The sequence below is a fragment of the Haliotis asinina genome, chromosome 10 (assembly GCF_037392515.1).
Source record: "Haliotis asinina isolate JCU_RB_2024 chromosome 10, JCU_Hal_asi_v2, whole genome shotgun sequence".
In the NCBI taxonomy this organism is placed as follows: domain Eukaryota; kingdom Metazoa; phylum Mollusca; class Gastropoda; order Lepetellida; family Haliotidae; genus Haliotis; species Haliotis asinina.
In genome coordinates, this window is record NC_090289.1 from 34182389 (window position 1) to 34207377 (window position 24989).

A 24989-nucleotide genomic window follows, 5' to 3' on the forward strand; every position below is an offset into this window, starting at 1 on the left:
ATATATATAGATGATACTAAACGACCTTCCGTGTAATACCGTTTTTATTAAACGAGTTAATGATTTTGTATCAGACGAGCGAAAGCGAGTTTGATACTAAAACTTTAACGAGTTTAATGAAATGGTATTTCACGGAAGCGAGTTTAGTATTCTGTTTATTACTCGCCACTATAAATTGACAGAAACTGCGTCGAAATTGCCTACAGAGTGAGGACTCTCAGCTTTCAAGATAAGCAAGGTCTAGTAAAATCGCGACATCAACATTAGCATTGTGACGTCATAACTCTGAACCATTTTGACGTTATACGTCAAGCGGTATTACACTAGTGTAATATTGAAGTAAAAATATTACACTGCAGTATCTTCAACGGGCGAGTAATAAATGTGCTATATGTATTGTTCTGTGTGTACACACTATGTGGATGGGTGCTCTGTCCTCATTGTGAGTCACGTGATTTGACATATGTGGTATTTATACCAGTAGCCCCTTATGCGTCTTGCTTGACATGATAGATATGTGTCATACATACCGATTGTTCTATATACCCACAATGTGGCTGGGGGATCTGAGCCCGGTGTTTGTGTGTGTGTGTCTGTGTGTGTGTCTCTGTGTGTGCCTGTGTCTGTGTCTGTCTATGTGTGTATGCGCACGTGTGTGCGTCTGTGTCGCTGTGTATCTGTGTCTGTCTGTCTGTGTTACGTGACATGATATATATGAGGCGTCTTTACCAGTTCTACTTTTACGCAGCATGTGGGTGGGTGCTCTGTGTTGAGTATGGATGTTTTACAGATGTGTTACAGGACAATCGTATCAGGGTGTCCAACTGCCAGAGTCCAGGAAACCAAGTGCTGGTGCTTCCAGGAAGTTCCTCAATACTCCAGGTAATCTTTGTTTCTTGGAGGTACTGGATCCGAATCTTTGATTTGGGAAAGAAGGCTCGCCAACGCGAACCCTCACGGAGAAGCTACGAAAACGTCCAAAACGTAACAATACCACTACACGGGCATTGCGTGTGATGGATGACCTTAGTAATAGTGTAGTGTCGTGATTACCCCTCATATTCCCTCAATTGTTATCATTTGAATACCATCCAGGCGTAAATGTTGAATAGGCAGAGACGCCTTAAGACCTTTGGTGTATTTTCACCGGATTGTCCAGTTTTGTTAACATGTGTTAGAGGGTATTTTGGCGACTGATCATCTCAATCAGAAACACAGCATCGAATGGGATTTTAAACTTTATATTGCCGTACATCGGAAATACATAATTATGATTCAGCAAACAATACTAATATTAAACATGACAACCACTTAAAGGGCCACTGACAACAACAACGCGGTGGTTCCTTCTTTTTAATGACAATTTCTCAAGAAACGTGTCAACATAGCATATAAAGGTGTACCAACATGTCTCAAAGAAAGTGTATATGAACGTTTTCAAACGCTTTAACATGTATCACGTCAAAAAGGTAGTATTGTTTTTATTGTTGTATTAAAGCGATGAATGACGAGAAAGCAATAATTATTATACATGTCACTATTTTCATTCGATTAACTTTAAAACCAACGTATTATCGGGGCTTCTTTTCATTATTTTGTTTAATCATTTTGGAGGGGATGGGGATCTGTGGGAGGGGGTGAAACTACGGTAACTCTATCCATCTCTATCCCTATCTAAAGATATCAAAACTCCTTCATTCAAGTACCTTCACATTTCAAAGATATTTATAATCAGTTAGATTCAGACTTAAAATACTTGAACACTGAAATCCTCATCTTCTGACCAAATAACGAAAAACACAATAATATCTCCAACCAAACCCACATCAAAACCTCTAAACCTGACTGCTTATCAAATACTGTCAAAAAGTCCCCAAAAGCAAGTTCTTTTTCCACAAAAACACTACATCAGATTCCTCTTTCAATAATGCAAAAATGTCGTATGTCAGCCATGTATCTCTTAATAATTTAACATTTAGGCAAACATCCTAAAACAGTTTAACTTCTTGTGATCGTGATGTCTACCAGTGTTGAGCACAGGAGCTGTGATTGTAACCATGGTATCAATTCCCTTCCGCTCACATTTGCCTGGCGTCTTCGAGAAGCTTCTTCTTCCAGTCTTCCATATGTATATCCGGTCCACTCACGAGCTTCATTTCAACTCTCTTTGGGCTCATATACACAGCAAATACAGGCCACATCTTTCTGTTGTATCCGACATCATGTTGTGGCTTGTTGTCAACAATACATCCAGATCCCAACACCTTTCTGTCTTTGGTGTCCAGGTAGGATACCACCAACTTCTCAGTATCAACAAGAACTCCGTACTTTAATGTCACGGATGTTCCTGCCCTATTTTCAAACACTTCAGCTGCTGCTACATCCTTTCCATTAATAGCTATAAAGCTCCTCACATAATTCTCAGCATTTGATATGAGGAGACTGCATGAATTAGGCTGAATTCCGACATAATAGCTACTGTCCATGACATCCTCTCCACACACACCAACCTCCAACACAAGCTGCCGATCACCCAGAGGTTTGTCCAGTTCCACATACGCCTCCACCACCCAGTAAACCAGGCCGCTAGAGGGCAGTGGGGAGGTGCTGCAGGTGCCACGGTAGTTCTTCAACATCTTCCCACTGGTGCCCAGTGTCTTCCTTCCTCCCCATTCAGGATATGTGGTGTTGATGAGAAGGCCTTTGTCATAAATGTGTCTGTATAGTCTTAATCTCTCGGAATCAAACATCATCTTTGGACCTGTCATAAGATGAGACAAAATACAATGATCATAGATTACAGTTAATATCTATCAAACATGGCCTATATTACTGTGGGTGGTTTAACAATTGGGCCCTGTGCTGATGATGAGCTTTACCAGCCTGACTGTGCCAGGATCACCCGAACTCTCTCTGCTGAATTTTAATCCGTAAAACATGATAATAAATATGCGGACCTCGCCTTTGAAATGTTTCGCTTGCATCCCAAGTACACTGTCGTCAGGCTACCTATTGTTCCCGGCGCCCTTGGTTTGGTACCTCCTGATTTCTTGGCGCAGATCAGGAGAGTGCCCAGGTTCTCCACCGGGAGCACAGACCTTCTGACAATCTGGGTAATGCAGAAGGCTGCAGAGTTGGGGAGCCTTCATATTCTCTGAAAAGATCTTGGTGGGTTCGGCTAGGCAGTGTTCCCTAGGAGAAGTCCCATTCGCTGTCTGGGCTGCATGTAGAGAGGGCGAGGACCCTGAGCTGATGATGAGCCTTAACGGTCTGACTGTGCCAGGGTCACTCAAACTCTCTCTGCTGCATTTCTATCTTAATCTGTGTTTCGTAATATAATGTGCATTTCCATAGCGCATCTATTCACACAACAGTATGCTATGTGCGCTGCTCTGACAAAGTGGTTGGTATAGAAATGTCCTTTGAAAGAGATAAGTCTTAAGATTATTTTGGAAGGCAGGCACAGTTTCAGACATTTTGATGGATGCAGGCAGCTCATTCCATAAGGTAGAGGCAGCATAGGCAATGGTTCTTTTAGAAATCTGTCCGTTTTATTCTTAGGAACAGTACAGATATCTTTGTGCTGAGATCGAAGAGCTCTAGATGGAGAACATGTGTGCAGCAGTTCCTGGAGATAAGATGGAGCCAGATCGTGGAAGCACTTGTAGGCAGTGAGAAGATTTTTGTAGTCTATGCGAGAAACTACAGGGAGCCAATGGGGGTCTTTCAGTAATGGTGTTATATGGTCGAATTTTGAAGATCTGCAGTTCTGAATGGCTTGAAGTCTTTTTATCTCATCTTTGTTAATATTAACAAAGAGGCTATTGCGATAGTCCATTCTGGACAGAATCATCACACCTGCAAGTTTGACAGTTGAGTCTTTGCTGAGATATGGCCTGAGTTTTTTTCATTGTTACGATGTCTGACATACTCTTGTCATGAGGATTCATCATCAACTACTGGTCCAAGCAAAGTCCAAGATTTCGCACTGTTTCTAAGGGTTGAACTGCTGCACCTTCTATGTTCAGATGTCCTATGTCACCAAGCTTCAATTAGTTTTTAGGGCCAAATAGAAGGACTTCTGATTTTTTTCTGGTTGGTTTTGAGCATGTGAGAACTCATCCATTTCTTTACATCAGAGCAGCAGTGTTCCAGAACATGTAATGAAGATTGGGCGTTAAGCGTTGTGAATGAGACATAGCGTTGATTATCGTCAGTATACTGATGTTGACTCACATTGTGGCTGTTAGCAATAGTTCTTGGTGACCTCGTTTAGAGTGAAAACAAAATGGGTCCTAGAACTGAGCCTTGTGGAACACCACAATCGTGACTGAATGTGGAAGATCTGGAATTCTGTACAGCCACAACTTGCGACCTGATAGTAATGTATGACATCAGCCAAATATGTGCCGTGTCAGTCACAACTAGGTCATGCCAAGGTCAGCAGTATTCCGTGGTCCACTGTGTCAAATGTCACAGAGAGGTCAAGGAGGACCAGTAGGGTCATCGTATGGTTGTCCATTGCATTTAGAATGTTGTTTGTGACTCTGGGAAAGGCTGTCCCCGTACTGTGTCCGGTCCTATAGGCAGACTGAAACTTCTCGAAAATGTTGTTTCTGATGATCTTGTATACGGACAAAACTTGTATACGGATAAAACCGGGAGATTTGTCACTGGTCTGTAGTTTTTCAGGACGCTGCCATTGGGACCTTGTTTCTTGAGGTTGGGTTTCACAAGGGCACATTTAAAGGAGGTTGGTATTTTGCCTGTAGACATGGAAAAGTTATCTATTCTTGTAATGACTGGGAGTAGGGCATCAAGACAGTCAAATAGCAGATGGGTTGGGATGGATCGAGTCATAGTACTTAGGCTGCAGCTCCTTAGTAAGCTTTAATACTTCCTCTTCTGAGAAGGGAGATAACTCTGTTAGTGCAGGAACAGGATCAGCTTGAGTTTTGTCCGGAGAGTCTACACATTTCTCCTGCGTGAGATGGGAGTGAATTGTATCAATCGTCTCCTTGAAGTACTGACCAAACTGCACTGCAATTTCAGCGTCTGAACCGAGGTCTGCTGACACCTTTATATGATATTGTGTCAAACATCATTTTTGTATCATTGTCTGATCCAATGATCTTTTTGTTGAAAAAACTGATCATTTCTTTCCTGATCAGGTAGTTTACCTTGTTTTTCTGCTGGACATAGAGCTGATTTAAAGTTGTGATTTCTGCCATTTCTTTTCCAGTTTTCTTCTGATTGTCTTTTCCCTTTTGATGGTGCCATTATACCATAGTGTTGCAGGTTTGATAGCTGCATGCTTCTAGTGTGTTGGTGCGTACTGGTTCAGGAGTTTGACCAGAACAGAGTTATACACTCGACGAGCTGGTTTATGTCAGTTGGGTTGTGTGTATACAACTCTGACTGTATGATGTCCTTGTTGAGGGCGTCCAAGTTGATTTTCCGCAAGTTTCGGCAGAAAAAAAGAACTGGCCTCGGTTTTGTATGTTTTATGTGCAAGGAACAAAACGTATAAAGTGATCAGACATTTGCAGGTCTAGAACTTTATCAAGTTTTATAGCCTCATCGCATCTTGTAATTACCCACTTCAGGATATACACTAACTGACTGAGGTTTAGAGAGTCTAATATACCTGTCAGAGATTTTACTGCGGGGAAAGCTTGACTGTCAAAGTGCAAATTCAGGTCACCAAAGATAGAAAACGTTCCCGGTTTGTTGGCACAGAGTTGTAATAGGTTCACAAATTCTGGGCTAAAAGTTGCTACTTTCAGTTTGTTCTTGTTGGATAGGGGTGTTCGATATACAAATATCAGTGTAGTGATCTGCCGCCACATTTAACTTTACACTCCAGTGTATCCAGTTGTTTGATGACATCATCAGTCGATATCAGCCTTGTTTCAGTCACAAACAGTGTATCCGCGTCATTTTCTAAAATAAAGTTTTATTGCAAACACTTCTTGCATTCCAGATGCATATTTTCATATCATTATTTTGGGTCTTGGTAGATGTTCCTGTAAAGTCAGCAGCATTGTCCTGCTTATCTACAACTTTCGATTTCTTTTGTTTACGTGATCCACCACTCGAGCCTCTTTTCCTGTGTCTGAAAGATTTATGCAATCTCTGTAGGTTTGCAATTTCATTATTCAAGTCTTCAATAGCTTTATGTCGCTTGTTGTCCAACACACTGATGGAATTACTCAACTTAATCAGCACAAGCTTGTCTTTTGAGTAAGAAGTCTGCACTGCAGTGCTTGCATATTAGCTGGTTTTAACAGCCTTAGGCATACGTATGTTCAATCCTGGTGGTGTAATATAACTAATGGAACCTCAAGGTCCCACATCCGGACCTCAATGGGAATGGTATCACGAGTTCATATGCCTCCACCTTATGTGGTTGTTCTTTAACTTCTTCTCAAACTGACCTTGGTCCACATATGTGCACATTGTGAGAGGTCAGTATTCACTCTCTTTCTGTATTCGAAGTGAATGTAAAAATTCGACATACAATAAATACATTATTTCAGTACCAAACAATGTTGCCTCGTGAGCTAGTATCAGAGGCATGGAATTATGATTATTATGATAATAGCGAATCATGGGCGAGGAATTATTATTGTGGTTATAATATTTAGATCTAGGAATGATGTTATTAATAATAAGTGATCAAGGGGTACTAATAATATATATAGAATGGGAAATAATAGATAAAGGCCTGTGAGGTAGAAAACATATACAATGTAGGAGAGGTAGGTAATCGGCTGCGGAGGAAATAAGCATGAAAGTAGGTCGTTAGAACTTAGTGGGGGCAAGGCGAGATGACTCATAGGTTAGGAGAAAGGATAGGGACGGTGCTATCAAGATGGAGCAACTTGTCCGGGGACCTCGGCAGCAGTTCGTAGTATTCCACGGGACATATATGGTTAGGAGTTAGATACTTCGGGTTTCTTGGAATCCACCTCACAGCTTTACAAATATGGTATTGGGGGTACGGAATAAAGATGGGGGAGTGAAAAAGTATGCAGGGTTAGGGGTTTTTGACCAATGGGCAAAAAGAAGAGGGTGGTGGCTGTGACGTAGGGACCTAGCTTTAAGCGGTAGCAAAGCCCAGGGTCGGGAGTCTGGTGCGCTCCCACTCTTGGTGTTTGGTCACAAGGAATCGTCGGAAAACTATCTTAAAAGGCACCAGCATTTGGCTTAAGACGGAAGCTTTGCGGCTGAAGTCTTATAGAGTGACCATAGAGTGGGTTGTCCAGCAACACTGTTCCAAATAAACTATTGAACGAAGATTATCGTCTTGTGGTTGCTGGAGGAACTACGGTAAAGCTCCAAGGGCCCCCGGGTACTGACATTGTACCTCTCGCACATCCCCTATCGTCAGCACCGAAGTACGGGGGTAAACCGTAGTTCGGGTAAGGGCCCGTCCATCGCAGGTACGGGATTCGACCAGGTAAACGTCATCTATCTGACAGCTGACCGACCTGACTCCGCGCACCTTGGAGACGTGGTGGAGATGCGGGGTAGCTTCCCAATATTGTGAGTACAGACATTCAGAGAAAAAGAAAGTGCTGTGCAGCGGGTGCACACACGGCAATTTGCATTGAGCAGAGTGACGTTTGACTGCTTAAACTGTTGAGAGGCGTAAAGTGCAGTGCAGCGGGTGCACACCCGGCAAATCACATTAAGCAGAGCGACGTTTGGCTGCTTAAACTGTTGAGAGGCGGAAAGTGCTGTGCAGCGGGTGCACACACGGCAGATCACATTAAGCAGAGTGACGTTTGGCTGCTTAAACTGTTGAGAGGCGTAAAGTGCTGTGCAGCGGGTGCACACACGGCAATTTGCATTAAGCAGAGTGACGTTTGGCTGCTTAAACTGTTGAGAGGCGTAGAGTGCGGTGCAGCGGGTGCACACACGGAAATTTGCATTAGGCAGAGTGACGTTTGGCTGCTTAAACTGTTGAGAGGCGTAGAGTGCGGTGCAGCGGGTGCACACACGGAAATTTGCATTAGGCAGAGTGACGTTCGGCTGCTTAAACTGTTGAGAGGCGTAGAGTGCGGTGCAGCGGGTGCACACACGGAAATTTGCATTAGGCAGAGCGACGTTTGGCTGCTTAAACTGTTGAGAGGCGTAAAGTGCTGTGCAGCGGGTGCACACACGGCAATTTGCATTGAGCAGAGTGACGTTTGGCTGCGTAAACTGTTGAGAGGCGTAAAGTGCGGGGCAACGGGTGCACACACGGCAATTTGCATTAAGCAGAGTGACGCTTGGCTGCTTAAATTGTAAACACTAGTAAATTCAGGTGCAAACGGGGACGTTGGGACCGTCCGAGAAAGGGCAACACCACCAACGCAACTGGTCAAGGGAGAGGGCCGCAGCTACTGAGGAAGGCAGGAGGACGACACCAGATCACCGGAACCACAGGAGGACCGGACAGTACAGAACAGTGGGACGCCAGGGAAGCACTACACCGAACTTTATGTGACTATGAACTTATAGGAAAGTGACAGAAACTGTTGTGAGACGTTTAGACTATATCAAATAGTGCGCATTCGGCAGGATCGAGCACACCTAGGTAAGCCAATTTCGCCTTTGCTATATACTTGTAAAAGAACGAGATCTTTGAGATAATCATGCCTCTAACCCCTAACGGTAGCGGAAATCCCATCTCTGTACGTCCTGTCAATCACCAATGCCTGTCTCCTGTAGCTACACCTTCCAGCGGGTCTACTTTATTTGCTTCCCCACTTCCGAGTAGTAAGACCGTCCCATCTGACTTCGAGAGCCCTGCCGCTATTGTTGACACCACACCAGTCATGTCCTCCTGCACTAAGACCACAACATCTAGTAACGCCAGTCCCAATCGCCCCCCAATGCCAGTCGAATGGTCACCCTTCTCGTCTCCAATGGCCGGTCCCCAATTATTACACACGGATATCTTCAGTACACCAGTGACCCACACAGCTGCAGTGGTTCAAGGTGGCCCCGCCCCACCCACGTATCAGTCTAGTATGGCCACGACAAATCGCACCAGTGCGCAGTCCGTCCCCACAGTAAACCCAGCTCAATCATTTACCCGAGCTGTCTCCTTATCTGCAGTACCAATGAGCCATTTTGATGGTAAGGACCCGCTTGCAGCTGAAGGTTGGTTAAGAAAGTTTGAGCGATACTGTAAGGTGCATGGTTATACAGGTGAGGAAAAGAAGGAACTATTCCCTTTATATCTGTCCTCGCAGGCCTCACACTGGTTTGACGGGACTTTGGCCAAGGACCAGTGTTCGTGGCCAGCCTTGAAGAAAACTTTCCTGCAGCGTTATGCTCCAAATTCTATTGTCATGTTAAAGAGAGCAAATGACCTCATAGACAGGAAACAAAAACCATCCGAACCCTTCGCTGACTTCTTACAGGCGGTCAGGCATCAGGCGGCCTTGATCGGCCGGAACAATGATGATTTTGTCAGGGATCTCGTTCTTAGAAACGCATGCCAGAATGTAAAACGCTTTGTATTAACTAGGCCACACACTACCCTCGCCGAAGTTGTACAGAGTGCAGAAATTGCTGATGCTACTGGGTCCCCTGAGGACGAATCTACAGTCATGCAGGCCATCCACCTATTGAGCGAACAGGTGGATGAACTTACAACTCATACCAAACAGCCTCCACTACAACCAGTAAATGTAGTTGATTTGAGTCAGTACTTACACCATCAAACACAGCAGAACACTCACATGCTCCCAGAGCCATCGACAGCAAATCCACAGCCAACCATGTACAGTCCACAGTTCACACCTACACATACACAACAAATGCCCTATCGCCCGCAGAACAACAACCAGAACACCGGGAGAACTACAAATAGTCGCAATGTCCGTTTTGCCCCATTGGGAAACTACGCCAATAAACCGGGAAATTCTTATGGTATTCGAAATACATTACAGGACAGACGCCCGTTCACGTGTAAGGGTTGTGGTATGTTTCACTTCCATCCCCGTGAATGTAGAGCCAGACTAATTACTTGCTACCGGTGCAATCAACAAGGTCATATAGCTCGGTGGTGTCAAGTCCGCCAACCCACCGCATGACTACACAGAGACTGGGGGGGAGCCCATAACCAAAACACACAGTATCTCGGGCATAACGAAATCCCATTCCCAACTCATTCCTCGCAACGTTTAGACAGCCCGACATACCAAAGTACAACCAGTTCGTCCAAACCCCCACCAGGCAATAAGCCCCCAGCCATGGTGCCGGCACGTGTAGACCACACTCCAATCCCGGATTCCTCCCCTTTCGCCCCTGCCCCATCAGTCGTCTTATCACTCAGTCATCAAACCTTGGGGCGACCCATTACAGAGCCCCCGGGCACCCCTCCTCCGCAAATGAAACATGACCAGGACAGGTTGCCGGCCGAAATGGGAAACCGTACTCCCCCCGAACCCCCTCCGCCCGTAGACGAACCTCTCAGTACCGTATCAGACAAGCACTACACGGCGGCTACACATGGTACAGCCGACCCACAAGCAACTTATGTTATGGAACCTCGGAGTTCCCCTCTCCCGGTACAAGTACGCTCTCCCTCTCCCCCACCGATCGTGGTGCCATCACTTCACACCATCAATAGTGTACACTTAGCAAACAGCATGATACCAGTATCCATTAGGGCTCAGGAGTTGCGTGCATTGGTTGACACAGGTGCATCCACATCGTGCCTTAATTCGCAACGTTACAAACAAGTAGGGATGCAAGGATCTTTTCCTTTACTGTCAGCTCCACGTGTTAAACTCACGGGAGCAGATGGAACCACTCTAACGGTCATTGGGGTGGTCACATTGCCCGTATTGATAGCTCACTTGAAATTATCCCAAACATTTTACGTAGTTGACGGGTTACAACAAGACATCATACTGGGATTAGACTTTTTGACCGACCATGCAGCATCGATTGATTTCACAAAACGCCAATTAGTATTACAGCAGGGACTCACCGCCACACCCTTTCTCACACCATATACCACCACACCGGCTCGGACACCACACTCACTGTCTATCCCTCCCCGCGCGGAAGCGTGCTTCTCAGTACTACTCGACTCTGACACAACTGGTCACACGGGGCTACTGAAACCTTCACCAAAGCTTGCACAATTATATTCAGTCATAGGTTGTCATTGCTTGGTATCAGTTGACAACAATTCTGCAACATTCCAAGTTCTCAATCCCACGGACACTCATGTACACATTACAAAAGGGACTGAAGTTGCCCACTTTGAAACTCTGCAAGGTGATTTTGATATGGGAATGCAAATAACTGACGGGTACTCGTTAGCGCCGCCTATGCATGCCAACGTCGAGGGACTGGACTCAACCACCAACCACTCCGCCGTCACCACTGATGTGATGTCACCTGTCCCTCTGTCAACTGTCCCCAAGCCGCCTGTAACCAGCCAGGATCTGTCACCGAGGTCAGATGTCAACCATCTCGCCGTCACCACTGATGTGATGTCACCTGTCCCTCTGTCAACTGTCCCCAAGCCGCCTGTAACCAGCCAGGATCTGTCACCGAGGTCAGATGTCAACCATCTCGCCGTCACCACTGATGTGATGTCACCTGTCCCTCTGTCAACTGTCCCCAAGCCGCCTGTCACCAGCCAGGATCCGTCACCTAGGTCAGATGTCAACCACTCCGCCGTCGCCACTGATGTCATGCCACCTGTCCCTAGGTCAACTGTCCCCAAGCCGCCTGTCACCAGCCAGGATCCGTCACCTAGGTCAGATGTCAACCACTCCGCCATCGCCACTGATGTCATGTCACCTGTCCCTAGGTCAACTGTCCCCAAGCTGCCTGTCACCAGCCAGGATCTGTCACCTAGGTCAGATGTCAACCATCTCGCCGTCACCACTGATGTGATGTCACCTGTCCCTCTGTCAACTGTCCCCAAGCCGCCTGTAACCAGCCAGGATCTGTCACCGAGGTCGGATGTCAACCATCTCGCCGTCGCCTCGGAGTTGGTGTCAACTGTCCCTATGTCAACTGTCCCCGAGCCGTCTGTCACCAGTAAGGACCTGTTTCCACAGACGGACGCTTTCAATCCGGTCGCCACCCCTGTGGGGATGTCACCTGTCCCCAAGCCAACTGTCCCCAAGGCGCCTGCTACTAATGCGGATCTGTCACCAGGGTCAAGTGGTGTCATGTCACATGTCACCCATGAGGGACTGCCACCCCGCCCAGATGTCACCAGGTCCCCTGACCACAGGGATGACCTGTCACCATCGGTGTCACCATCCCCGGGACCCAACCCCTCACCACTGAACAGACTACTACAAGAGGATCCCACCACTCAGGATAAATATCGGCGCCAGGCCGCGGACTTAGACATTGACTTAACTAACTCTCACCTCACCCCCCGGGAACAAGATGCTCTTCTGTTGTTGATTGGCTGTCATAGGGACGTATTCGCAAAGGACATCACGGAGCTTGGACGAACTCACCTCTTTGAGTGTCACATCGACACTGGAACACATAAACCACTGCGTCAACGACCTTACCCTGTCAATCCAAACCAACGAGAGGAACTTAGTAAACATCTACAACAAATGTTGGATAATGATATCATCGAACCATCCTTCTCTCCCTGGGCTGCTCCAGTACTCCTAGTGAAAAAGCGGGACTTGACGACACGATTTTGCGTGGACTTCCGCCGGTTGAACCGTATCACGACCGTTGAACATTGGCCTCTGGTGAATATCGATCAATCGCTGATGTCCTTAGGCACCAGTCACGCCTGCTATTACACAAGCCTGGATCTTATGTCAGGATATCACCAGGTGCCCATGGCCGAGGATAGCAAGGAAAAGACGGCCTTCATCGTGCAGGGGGAGGGCGCATACCAATTTAAGGTCATGCCCTTCGGCCTTGTCAATGCCCCAAGCTGTTTTTCCTTCATTATATCATCCTTGTTTTTCTCCATGTCGTGGAGATCGGTCCTTAGCTATTTGGATGACCTCCTCATTTACTCCAAAACGTTTGAAGATCATCTGACGCACCTGGAGGCAGTCTTTGACAAACTCCGCACAGCGAATTTACGATTGAAGCCCTCCAAGTGTCATTTTGCACTCTCCACTATTCACTACCTGGGGCATGTGATTTCAAAAGAGGGTGTCGCAATGGATCCGGAGAAAGTCGACAGTGTGGTTACATACCCTCAACCCACATGCACCAAAGAGCTTCGTTCCTTCTTGGGGTTGGCAGGATATTACAGAAAGTTCATCAAGGGTTATGCTGATATTGTCGAGCCTTTACACCGTCTGCTACGGAAGGATACCCCTTATGTCTGGACGACTACCGCAGAACAGTCGTTCACAACCCTGAAGTCAGCACTCACGTCTGCCCCTATCCTAGCATACCCAGACTTCACTAAACCCTTCATCTTATCGTGTGATGCGTCGGAACAATGTGTAGGCTTTGTGCTATCTCAGAAGGGGGAGGATGGCAAAGAACACCCGATTTCCTTTGCAGGGAAAAGTTTATCCCCAACACAAAAGAAGTACTCCATTACGGAAAAGGAATGCCTGGCTATCGTGTTGGGCCTGAAACACTTTCACCCATTCTTGGCCGATAGCCACTGTACAGTTGTCACTGACCATGCAGCTCTTCAGTATTTGAACACCATTAAGGACGCCTCGGGCCGGCTCGGTCGTTGGAGTATACTGCTATCTCAATATGACCTGCACATCACTTATGTTCCCGGAGCCAAGAACGGCAATGCCGACGCCCTCAGCAGACGACCTTACCCCCCTAGAGAGGATAATGAACAGGAGGAACTAGTAGGGATTGATACGATCAGCCACGCCATATCAACAGTTGACCGGGAGGTTACTCCGGCCACAGAGCAGGAGTCATCCGCTCCAAGTAAAGGTACACACAAACTACAGTACCCCGAGGGAATACCTCCGGATAGACTACGCGACCTACAACTCGGAGACCCTTCCTTCCGAGACATTATGAACTACATGGAAACAGGGACACTACCCAAGGATGACCAAACCGCTCGGCGCATAATACTGGAGGCGGCCGATTACGAATTGGATGAGGGACTTCTCATTCACTTCTACACTCCCAGGGATCGCACGGAACTACCAATGCGGACATATAGACAGATTTGTATCCCTGCGCCACTTCGACAAGATATTATGAGGGCATACCACGACCATCTCCTTGCTGCACACCCCGGGGTAGATCGATGCTACGCCGCCATGCGGCTCAAGTATTATTGGAAGGGGATGTACAACTTCGTCAAAATGTGGGTTGCCACATGTACCCAATGCCAGGTGGCAAAACGCGACTTCCACTATCGCCCTGCGCCACTTAAACCCTTGCAGCTCGTTGACGTGTTTGACCGTTGGTCCATTGACTTGTTAGGCAAGTTTACAACTACCAGCGAGGGGTACCAGTATGTTCTAGTCTGTGTGGACTCCGCTTCAAGATGGTGTGAAGCCTTTCCCCTTAAGACAAAGACAGCTAAGGAAGTCGCAACAGCGTTCTATGATGGCATAATCACCCGACACTCGACACCGAGGGCCCTTCTGACTGATAATGGAGGGGAATTCATTTCTCGCCTACTTACGGAACTCTGCACACTGCTGGATGTTAAGCGGCTACGGACCTCCCCATTTCACCCCCAGACTAATGCCGCCGTGGAGCGAATGAACAGTGTTATTTCACAAGCTATCCGGGTTTATTGTGATGATGCCAGGGAAGCCTGGCCACATCTCCTTCCAAGCATAATGGCGGGATATAGACTGAGCCCAGCTATCAATTCTACTGGCTACTCACCATACTTCATGGTCTATGGACGGGAACCCAGGCTTCCTATTGACAATATCCTACAACCACTCCCAGATGGCCTTCCATCCACAGTCAGAACAGACCTGCGCCAACTCCTAGACAATTTGGAGATTGCTCGAAATATTGCACAAGCCAATGTTAAAACAGCACAAGAGGCCTATAAGGCCAGATATGACCTCAAAGCGCAGGAACCCAGCTTTACGGTGGGACAGAAAGTATGGCTAAAGAAAGGCACCTTGCAGCCCCATGTCTCACGGAAACTTCAGAGGGCTTACACGGGTCCATTCTACATCGTCTTCGCTTATGAAACCCCCAACTATCTCCTACGTCGCTGTGGGACACACAGACCACTTCGGGCCCCTGTCCATGCTAACCGTCTCAAGCCATACCTGGGACCGGAAAACCGGCCACGTGACCTACCCCTGCCAGGCCCCACGGACACGCAAATAACGGAGACGGTGGACACCGATACGGGGGAAGAGTGGGATTCTGACGATGACATCCCACTGTCGGTCCTGCGCAGAAAAATCCAGAAAGAAACTCGACCACCCTTGGTACCCCCGTGCCACGATCTTACTAAAAACGAACCTGTCGTGGAGAATATTTTGCAGTCACGACGTATGGGAGGAATCTGACACTACAAGGTGAAATATGCAGGTGAAACCCGGAGCCGCTGGGTATCACACACCGTGCTCCCCGACATACTCATGGAGGATTTCCATGCCAGCCGAACATGGAACATGAAAACCCGACTCAGGACCAAACGGGAACAAAACCAGTCACCGGGACAGCACCATGCTAACACATCAACCACCCTACAAACCTAGGGGCACACGTCTGACACGTAGGCACTGACACTCATTACATTCACGCACAGATCAAACATCAGTCGGAATTCACTCACATTACATGACACGCATACCTATCCTGATTAACTAGTAAGAGGCGGGCGCTTATCCCTAGAATTACCCAATTCATAATCGGTTGAACGCGAATATACTTGTCGGACGAGATAGGTATCGGCCTGTCATGGAGGTTGTTTATAACGAGATCTATATTTTTCTACTGGGCCTGTTGAGGCGGATTCTTGTCAGACGTGACACGGGTAGCCGACGAATGGCGAACGCATGTCGAACGAGGCGTGTACGGCTCTGTTTAGGCTGTCCCTCGAAATATGCGATATATATACATATATTTATTTTTATAGTGGTCGGTTGAAGTGAAGTCTGCCCCGTAAGAGAGATATATCGCCGATGCTGGCGGATTCTTGTCGGACGAAACCTATAGTAGCCTATGGATGGCAGACTCTGGTTAGTTCAGATATAGTTTATACGTGTCATAGTTTATTGAGAGATTCTTGTCTGACGAGAGCGACATATTGAGATATTCTTGTCTGACGAGAGCGACATATTGAGATATTCTTGTCTGACGAGAGCGACATATTGGAAGATTCTTGTCTGACGAGAGCGACATATTGAGATATTCTTGTCTGACGAGAGCGACATACTGAGATATTCTTGTCTGTCGAGAGCGACTTATTGAGATATTCTTGTCTGACGAGAGCGACATATTGGAAGATTCTTGTCTGACGAGAGCGACCTATTGAGATATTCTTGTCCGACGAGAGCGTTATATTGTGAGTTGCTTGCATGACGGGACCGATTAATTGGTTCACCACGGGGGTGAACTTAGCCTGTAAAGAGAATCTTGTCCGACGAAATGGTAAGGGGAAACCATGTTGTCCGTCAATACACGTGTTGCTCAATCATAAGACACCAGTGTCAGGGGTGACGATTCTTGACTACTGGTTCGCGGTGTAGGGAAAGAGCGTGTAACAATAGGGTTGACATTTAGTATCCAGGTGAGGTTGCCGCCGTCAAGTGCACGTGACGGCGGCGTACATCACCAGCCGTACTTCACAACGAACAACTGGGACCGCGCCTGCCTCTTGCGTCGTCATGCTGCCTATGCGCTTAGACATCGCCCCACCCCCACCCCCACCCCAATTAAAACACCAACACCATACGGTCTTTGCACTGTCGTTGCCGTCTATACATCCACGCTGTCATTATCCCCGTATATTTATTTGTTCCCAGAAATGATGGTTCCCTGGCTGTTGGTGGTTATCCTGATAGGACTGTCCTGGAGTATACGGGAGGCCGAATGCATGGAGGATGACGACATCCAACGGCTGCATTTTGGGGTCTTGTTTAAAAATCTCGGGAGACTTAAGACGTACGATCAAACGTGGGTGCACACTTTTGCTCTCACTTTACCAAACGCACTACCCACAGACCTATCCTTCCAATTCCCACGATGCGTTGCTTCCTTTAAGGGGGCCATCACCCAATGTAGGCAGACTAGGGACGCCGCACAACCAATCCTGAATTATACACGCAACTTACATAACGCCGCCACCACCCGCATACACGATACCCTGGACACACTTAGACACTTTATCCCGGAGGGGGAAGAACCGGAAAGCCAGTCCCGCCAGCAACGAAGCTTGTTACCTTTTCTGGGAGACATTGCTAAGGGACTCGCGGGGGTCGCCACAGAAAGGGACTTGAAAGTCATTGCAGACCACGTGAGATTCTTGGCTGGGCAAGTACACATGCGGGACATCGCCTTTAATCTCACGAACCATGCTATGTCCTCCTTTATGTCTAAAACTAACTCCCGAATCGATAATCTGGTTAAGGTAGTGCAGATAAATCATGACCTAATAGTAAGTCCCTCGCAAAACACAATGCGCGAAGCTAACTGGTATAAGCGATTATTCTCCCTCCTCCTACTCCTGTCTACACAGCAACTGCACCTCACTAGCCACTTAAATTCCCAATCACAGGACTTAATGCGTAGTACAGCCAAACTACTGAAAGGCCAACTGCCACAGGAACTTGTCCCCCTATCCACACTTCGGGTCGTCCTAAACCGTATCAAAATACAACTCGCCTTCAATTACCCAGAGTTTGACTTGGTTTATCACGACCCCCGGGCATACTATACCTCGGGCCACGTACAAACTAGACGGAAGGGAAATATACTCTTCTTGTCCCTCTTGGTCCCCATTACACCAGCCAAGGACGATGTCACCCTCTATCGATCAACAACAGTCCCCGTCCCCTTACACGAGGGGTCGAACGACACCACGATAGTCCGGAACCTGGCTCCCTATATAGCTATCTCCCGTAAAGATAAATGTTTCGTCGAGTTTACGAGCCAAGAGTTTGAGTCTTGTGTTCGATCGACACACACACACTGTACAAAATTACCGGCCGAAAGAAGCTTTGACAACCCATCTTGTACGCTGGCCATTTGGCTGAACGACATCGATTTGGCCCATGACTGGTGTAATTTTCATTTAGTACCCGACAGTACCCAACCTCAATTGTACGAACTAGGTCCCGACCAATTACTACTGATACGGGTTTCGGAGGTTATCTACACGTGCCCAAATTCAACAAAAACACAGCCAGGTTGTAACTTTTGTATAGCACCTATTTATTGTTCCTGTTCGATTCAGGCCGAAGGTATGAGGCTCCCTCCCCGACTTACTGGTTGCCGACAAGCTAGCGATACGTCTTCCCTCAACTATACCTTAAACGTGGCCTTATTACGACATTTCTTTTCATCTCAAGACATTCTAAATCGGATACCGACGCTCATCGCAGACGAACCGGTACAATATAAAACGGCGCAATTCCGTTTGGCCAATGCGTCTTTCACTAAACTGATCCAAACAGATAAACAACTCAGCGTCAATCTCCATCATGCAGTCACTAAGGCCAAAGCGAACGAAATAATCTACACCGACCCCACTGACCCAGTATATATGAACGCACTAACCCAACTCAGAGGGGAACACTGACTGGTTTGGTTCGGTGGCATATTCCACTTTCGCCATGTGGGGCGTCATGGCTGTTCTAGCGCTAATAATATTCTTCACCAACCGTCGCATTGCTGCCATCCAGTCACAGTTATTAATGCACTCGGCCCTAGCCGCGACGACAGGGTTGTCAACAAGCATGACCACTACTAAGGGCCTTTTGATATGGACGCCACCGACTACCACGGGAGGACCCTCTACCACCCCAACTCTGTCGGTCGCCTCCATTTTTAAACCACTGTGGAACCTCGAAATGATAGTCCTCTTATTTGTGGTAATCCTTTTTCTTGCTCTGGCTATCTACTTTTATAAGGTCCAAACTGACGCCTCTACCACCCTCTTTTTAAGCTTTTCGTCCCCTCAGAGCAATGTTCGAATCAGTCTTTTACGGGTCGATGCCCCACCTACAGTCCTGGCACTATCTCAACCCCAATATATCCCAGAAAATGTGCAAATAAAGCACCGTTGGCTCACATCAGAAGTACACATTAAATGGCCCACAGACAATATATCGCTATGCAATACACTTACTGATACCCAAATATCGCTACCAGTGGTAGTAACCGTTCCGCGATATGTGGCCGGGCGTCTGTACCGCGTTCTACAAGGTAAATACCTATTGTTTTTGTATTTAGTGCAATTTCGCACAGCTTATCCGGTCACAGCCAGCCCGCCAATACCTCCACGGGCTACCAGGGTTGACCAGTCCACTAACAGAATGCTGGGGGGACTATATCCGTCTCTTAATGTTTAGGGGCTGTCACAGAGATACACGACGTTTGCGAAGATTACATGACATTAACAAGCACCACAAACACCGTTACAACATGTCGTAAAAACACAAAACCATCCAATCGGCTCCCATCACTACACGTCTTGGTACACAAGCGTATCTCACTCCTCACTACCATGCATACACACACCTACGACATGCACACATACCCTACACTACTTGGAGGAATACATGGCTGATCCTGGCCCGTGCTAGCTACGATAGTGAGGACGCCGGGAAACGTACCCTAGTGGAGGTTTTACCAGCAAAGCTGTGTCGGGTGTTATCGTTGGAATAATTACTACGCCCTTGCACGCCCGTGTTGTTGGTGAGATATTGGAAATTGCATTGGCCGCTGATCGTGACGAAATATCGTGGTTGGGTCTCAATTGTTCCCACAAGTCATAGTGTATTGCATTGGCCTTGGAGACTAGATCAAGCATATTGAAAGCAGCCTGGTTTTTCAAACATTTTAGTGTTTCCGTTATCATTACTGTTTACTTTATAAATGTGTTATCATACATTGCAAAAGATACTTACGAGTACAGACATTTCTGTTCGGATGTTACAACTGATAGCGTCTGGCATTGTTGTAATGGCTGTGTTTTAACTATACATTTTATGACCATACTCATCTATATACTTTCTTCACTTCAACATAATTCCCGGATTTCCTTTACGCTGTAAATGACAGCTAGCTATACATAACATGTTAACAGAACATGTTACACTTCCTTGCTTGGTTGTCCTTGAATATACTTAAACAGTAGAGGAAGTTATACTTACATACAACAACATGTCGCGCTCTGTTCACTGTCCCAAGCATGTGTAGCTTGGTATCTTTGTCGTTGCCTGGAAACGTGGGTACCTTAATCATTATGATAATACCAGAAAGAGTATATTGTAAAAGAATGCACTTTGCTATTTGCTGGACAATGTGTGTGAAGTAACGGCATATAAATAAATGCCTTGTATGCCCGTGAAAGAATAACACTATTTATAGTGATATAAATATCAGAAATCTAACAATTTCAATAGTTCTCTTGGACAGATGAGTATGATTTACGCCGCTTTTAGAATATTCAAGCAACATCAGAGTAGGGCACACCAGAAATGGACTTCACATATTGTACCCATGTGGGAACTCGAACCCGGGTCTTCGGCATGACGAGCGAACGCTTTAACTACTATACTACCCAACTAGACAAGACACCCACAGGAAAGATGAAGGTGTTTTTGAGGAAAGAAAGGTAGCTAAACGTTTTATATTACTGATAACTAATTTTTTAACTAATATTGTAATGATATTGCCCAGGGTGAGGCTTGTCTGTCAGTGGACTGCATGCATAAGGTTTACAAGACATTGATCACACTGCCTGTAAGGATGGTAAACTGCTTGTTCATGCTTCAGATAGGGACAGTTACCCACACCCCATTGCACTTGCGTTTCTCGGGTAGAATTATTCTTCAGGTTCCCGACATGTTTTAGAATTCTTCTTCACTAGCCCATGGTTTAAGGAGGGTAGGTGGTCTAACTCCCTGATTTGGCTGATGTCATCGCAAAGTGACACTAGCGGTCATATGCAAATCACTGTATTCATTGTTTACAGGTAGATGTAATATAGACACAGTATTGCCGTACGACAATAAACCTACATTATTATATGAAGGAGGAGGAGGAGGAGGAGGAGGCATATTCATTGCGGGGTTACTGTTAGTGTAAATAACAGTATATTAACAAATGTTAAAGTTACCACATGAACCACACGACAAGGACAGGTTCTTAAGAGAAGCAAATAATGACTACAAAGGGCTCCGTATCATCTATCACTGTATCCTCTACAGAAGAAACATACCCATGGGGTCTAACTGTATCACGATCCCCTGGAGTCTGGAGTCCTTTCCAGTGTACTGATGAGCTGGACGGTATAAATAAACAGTATTTTTAAGATCTGAATATGTTCTTTACTGTGGCCCTCGGTACTGATCTTGTTATAATGGTGACAATAGGTTCAGTGACTACCCTTTTGAAATAATACATCATTTGAGATACATACAATCAACGCATTAAATGCATTAAATGCAGTACCTATACTTCCGGGTCTTTAGATTTTCTGGCATAGTTGAAAGCATTATTACAAAAAATATATTTACCGTCTGAGCGGCTCTGTTCTGTGTCTGAAGTTCATCAATATCTGCTTCCAATTTCATCTGAAGGCCTGTAAGAACATTAACAGCAGATACAACCAATAAATACACAGGTACAATGCTGGTATTTAGACATGTTATCATCATTCCAAAACATGTGTTCGATGGTACAGTAGTCAATCGTTCAGAGCATGTAGAATAGGATTGTTTTTGTAATAACATGAACGTATACCTTAGTTAGATACAAACACTGAATTGTCGAAGTTGAAGGGATTTGCCATCTTGGTTCCCGGGCCTTTATATTAATGAAAGGCCCCGGAACAAGGATTGGGACTTACTTCGAGGTAACCGAGGGTCGACAGATGAATTACGAATAATGGAAGCATAAAAGTTGAAAAGCTTTTACTTCCTGACAACCATAGCTTCGACACAGAAGAGTATGATTATTACAAATATCCTCCACTAAACATATACACCCTTCTGACAAACACACTGCCCAGAAAATAGTTCGCATTACTGTATTACTGTGATGTTCAAATAATGGCAAGTATCAATTAGAAGATCTGAAAGCATCTATAGTCATGACATGTTACATCAACACCTGGATCTGGTTCAAAAGAAAGTAAAAAGCCAAGAGACAGTTAGTTACCTGTTTTTAGCGATGCTTCCATAGATGATTCTGTCGGGAAAACTGAAGACATAAAAGTACCAAAGGATGACACGAAGGATTTCAAATCCGGAAAACCTTGCTGTGAGAAGACGGCACACGGTTCATATTTGTGAACAACAGGAATGTCAGCCTTTATACAAGACTCAAAGGCATGTGTGATGGAACTCTTCACTTTGTGGAGGTAGGAAGGTGAGGCGTAATGGAGAGTCTCGTTCACGTAGTCAAGGACAGCTTGGCAGCATGTCTCTGATGCCTTCAGGACAGGACGTCGACTGTCGTTGATGTTCCTCATGGAGTCTAAAATCTGATCCAGCTCTACAAGCACCTCCTTTTCCCTCTGATCTATCACATCTCTCAGCTCAGAAAATGTGTGTTGAACGGTGTCTCTGAGGGAGACGGCCTTCTCTTCAATATGTCTTGATTGTACATGAACCGTTTCTGTTGCTGAAATGATCTTTTCCTTCTTTTCTGAAGCGGAGTTTATGTAAGCCTTCAAGGCGTCATGTTCACAACGCAAGAACATATGAGCTCTGTTGGTACCGTGATTGACGTTATCTTCGTAGAAACATTCAAAACAGATAAAACAGTCACAGACATTATCGTAGATGTCCAAACGTTGTCCGTGTTTCGCACAGTCGGACTGGGACCTTGTTGATGTACATGGAAGATCAGAAATCCACTTCACTGTGTGATTCCTATTTGATTTCATCTCTGAGTGAGATAAATGGCAGTGCTCGCAGAAATATTCCTCACATTCCTGACACCAAGATATTGCCTGGTTCTGATCCATCTTGTTGGTACACTGAAAGTCGGTACTTCATTGTCTGGTTGAGGATGTCACAAAGAACAACATCATCTACTGGGAAACTCCCGACATGACTCTTCAAGCAGACAGAACAGTCCAGAGTTGTGACTTCCGGTGATTTGAGACAGTCCTCACATACAGGATGTAGACAGGGAAGTAGGTGCGGCTGTGGTCCTCTGTAGCTGAAGGAGGTGTTGCACACCACACACTTGGGGAACACAGGTTCTGAATCCATCCTGTAATAAACACATCCGTGACCTCACATCATATTACAACTTGGAAGATGTACACGCATCTTTGAGGATCATTCACTAACAACTGTTTCAGATTAGAAAGATACTTGAACCTGATCACATGAGTCAGTAGGACCTTATGCCTCCTTGAGCAATACCTATATATTATGGTGTTCAAAATGGGATTCACACATTGATACCCTACCCGCTCAGTCTTTTAGAAAATGCATCTACACATATTATGTGTTTAATAAATTGTAGAATAAAATAGTCGACGGGAAATTCAACATGCGGAGGACTGCATATCATGCCAACTAGTTGATTAAGTTAAGTCTAGATGCTAAATTATGAAACGTTCTTGGGCTTCACATATTGTATCCATGTGGAGAATCGAAAAACTATGACCGCTTGGCTACACCGTCGACACAACGTTTGAGGTAGGCTGGCTGATTTCTTATACAGTTGAGGATATCAACAATTTGATATCCAATGGTGGAGGGCAGGTGTTTTAACAGCGAAAGACTTTTGGCCTCAAATATCTTCCAGCAAGAAATACAAACTCTGCTCCTCTCATAGAAACACATGCCTGTCTTATAAAAGTCGCAATTGCGTAAAATGTAGCAGACTGTTCTGCTGGTTATTGAGACGCTTTTGTTGCTTATATTTCCTAAGAGCCTACCCAAATAATACCTTGTGGTTTGGCCATTTGACGGATTATAGCTTCCGAGCCTGCAAACTGTGGAGTTTTGCTTTCATGCTTTGCTTTCCATATTTCAGAGTAGAATATTTTCCAGATCTGGTCTCGGTTTGACCAGTTTTGGATTTGAATCTTGGTTTCCAGCTTTGGTATGGTATGCACTGATGTGTGATGAAAATATTTACCTATTGAAACCAGTCTGAAAACGAAACATAAGTCATGTGTAACGTAGTACCTGTATTATTCGTTCGTCACGCTGAAGACCCGGGTTTGATTCCTCACATGGGTACAATGAGTGATGCCCATTTCTGGTTTCCCCCGCTGGAATTGCTGGAATACTGCTAAACTCCACGTAAAACCATACTCACGCAGTCACTATTACCTGTCTTATTGTATTCTCCTCATATTTGGGAATGCGTAAAAGTGTGAAACAATAAACAGGTATTGTGCTGATGATTCGTATTCTAGTCACCGTATTCAAATTAAATTTCCTATTAGGCTAAGCTAGGAATGAGACTGGATGAATGCCCTAGTTATTATGTTCGAGCCCGGTATTTATGTTGAGTCGGATATGAACTAGCAGGGCTGCATCAGTGTATCGAGCTATTGATAGATTGCACTTGTTCAGATAGCAAAATAATCGATGGTAGACACTAAAAACTATCCATACATCGATAGTATGTGTGACGATTGATAGTTTTGTAATTCACCTCCGTTGATAAATGCGCAGCCCCAAAACATGAGGTTTGGGAGCAGTCATGCAGCTTCACTGAGTTAGGTTTAGCCCTTTACTTCATCTGGGTTTCAAGTGTGTTTCAGTTACTAAAAGAGAGTGAAACTTCAACTTGTTTTTACTTCATATAAACAGTGTTTGAAGTAGCGTCTGCCCGGCGGCCCGCTGCCTGGCGGGCTTATAACTTTATTT

At 45.7% G+C, this 24989-nt stretch overlaps 1 pseudogene; it reads right to left on the bottom strand.

Moving 5' to 3' along the window:
- Nucleotides 1-811: 811 nt before the first annotated feature.
- LOC137298666 (uncharacterized) lies at nt 812-23370 on the bottom strand (annotated as a pseudogene).
- Between the last annotated feature and the right edge of the window lie 1619 nt (nt 23371-24989).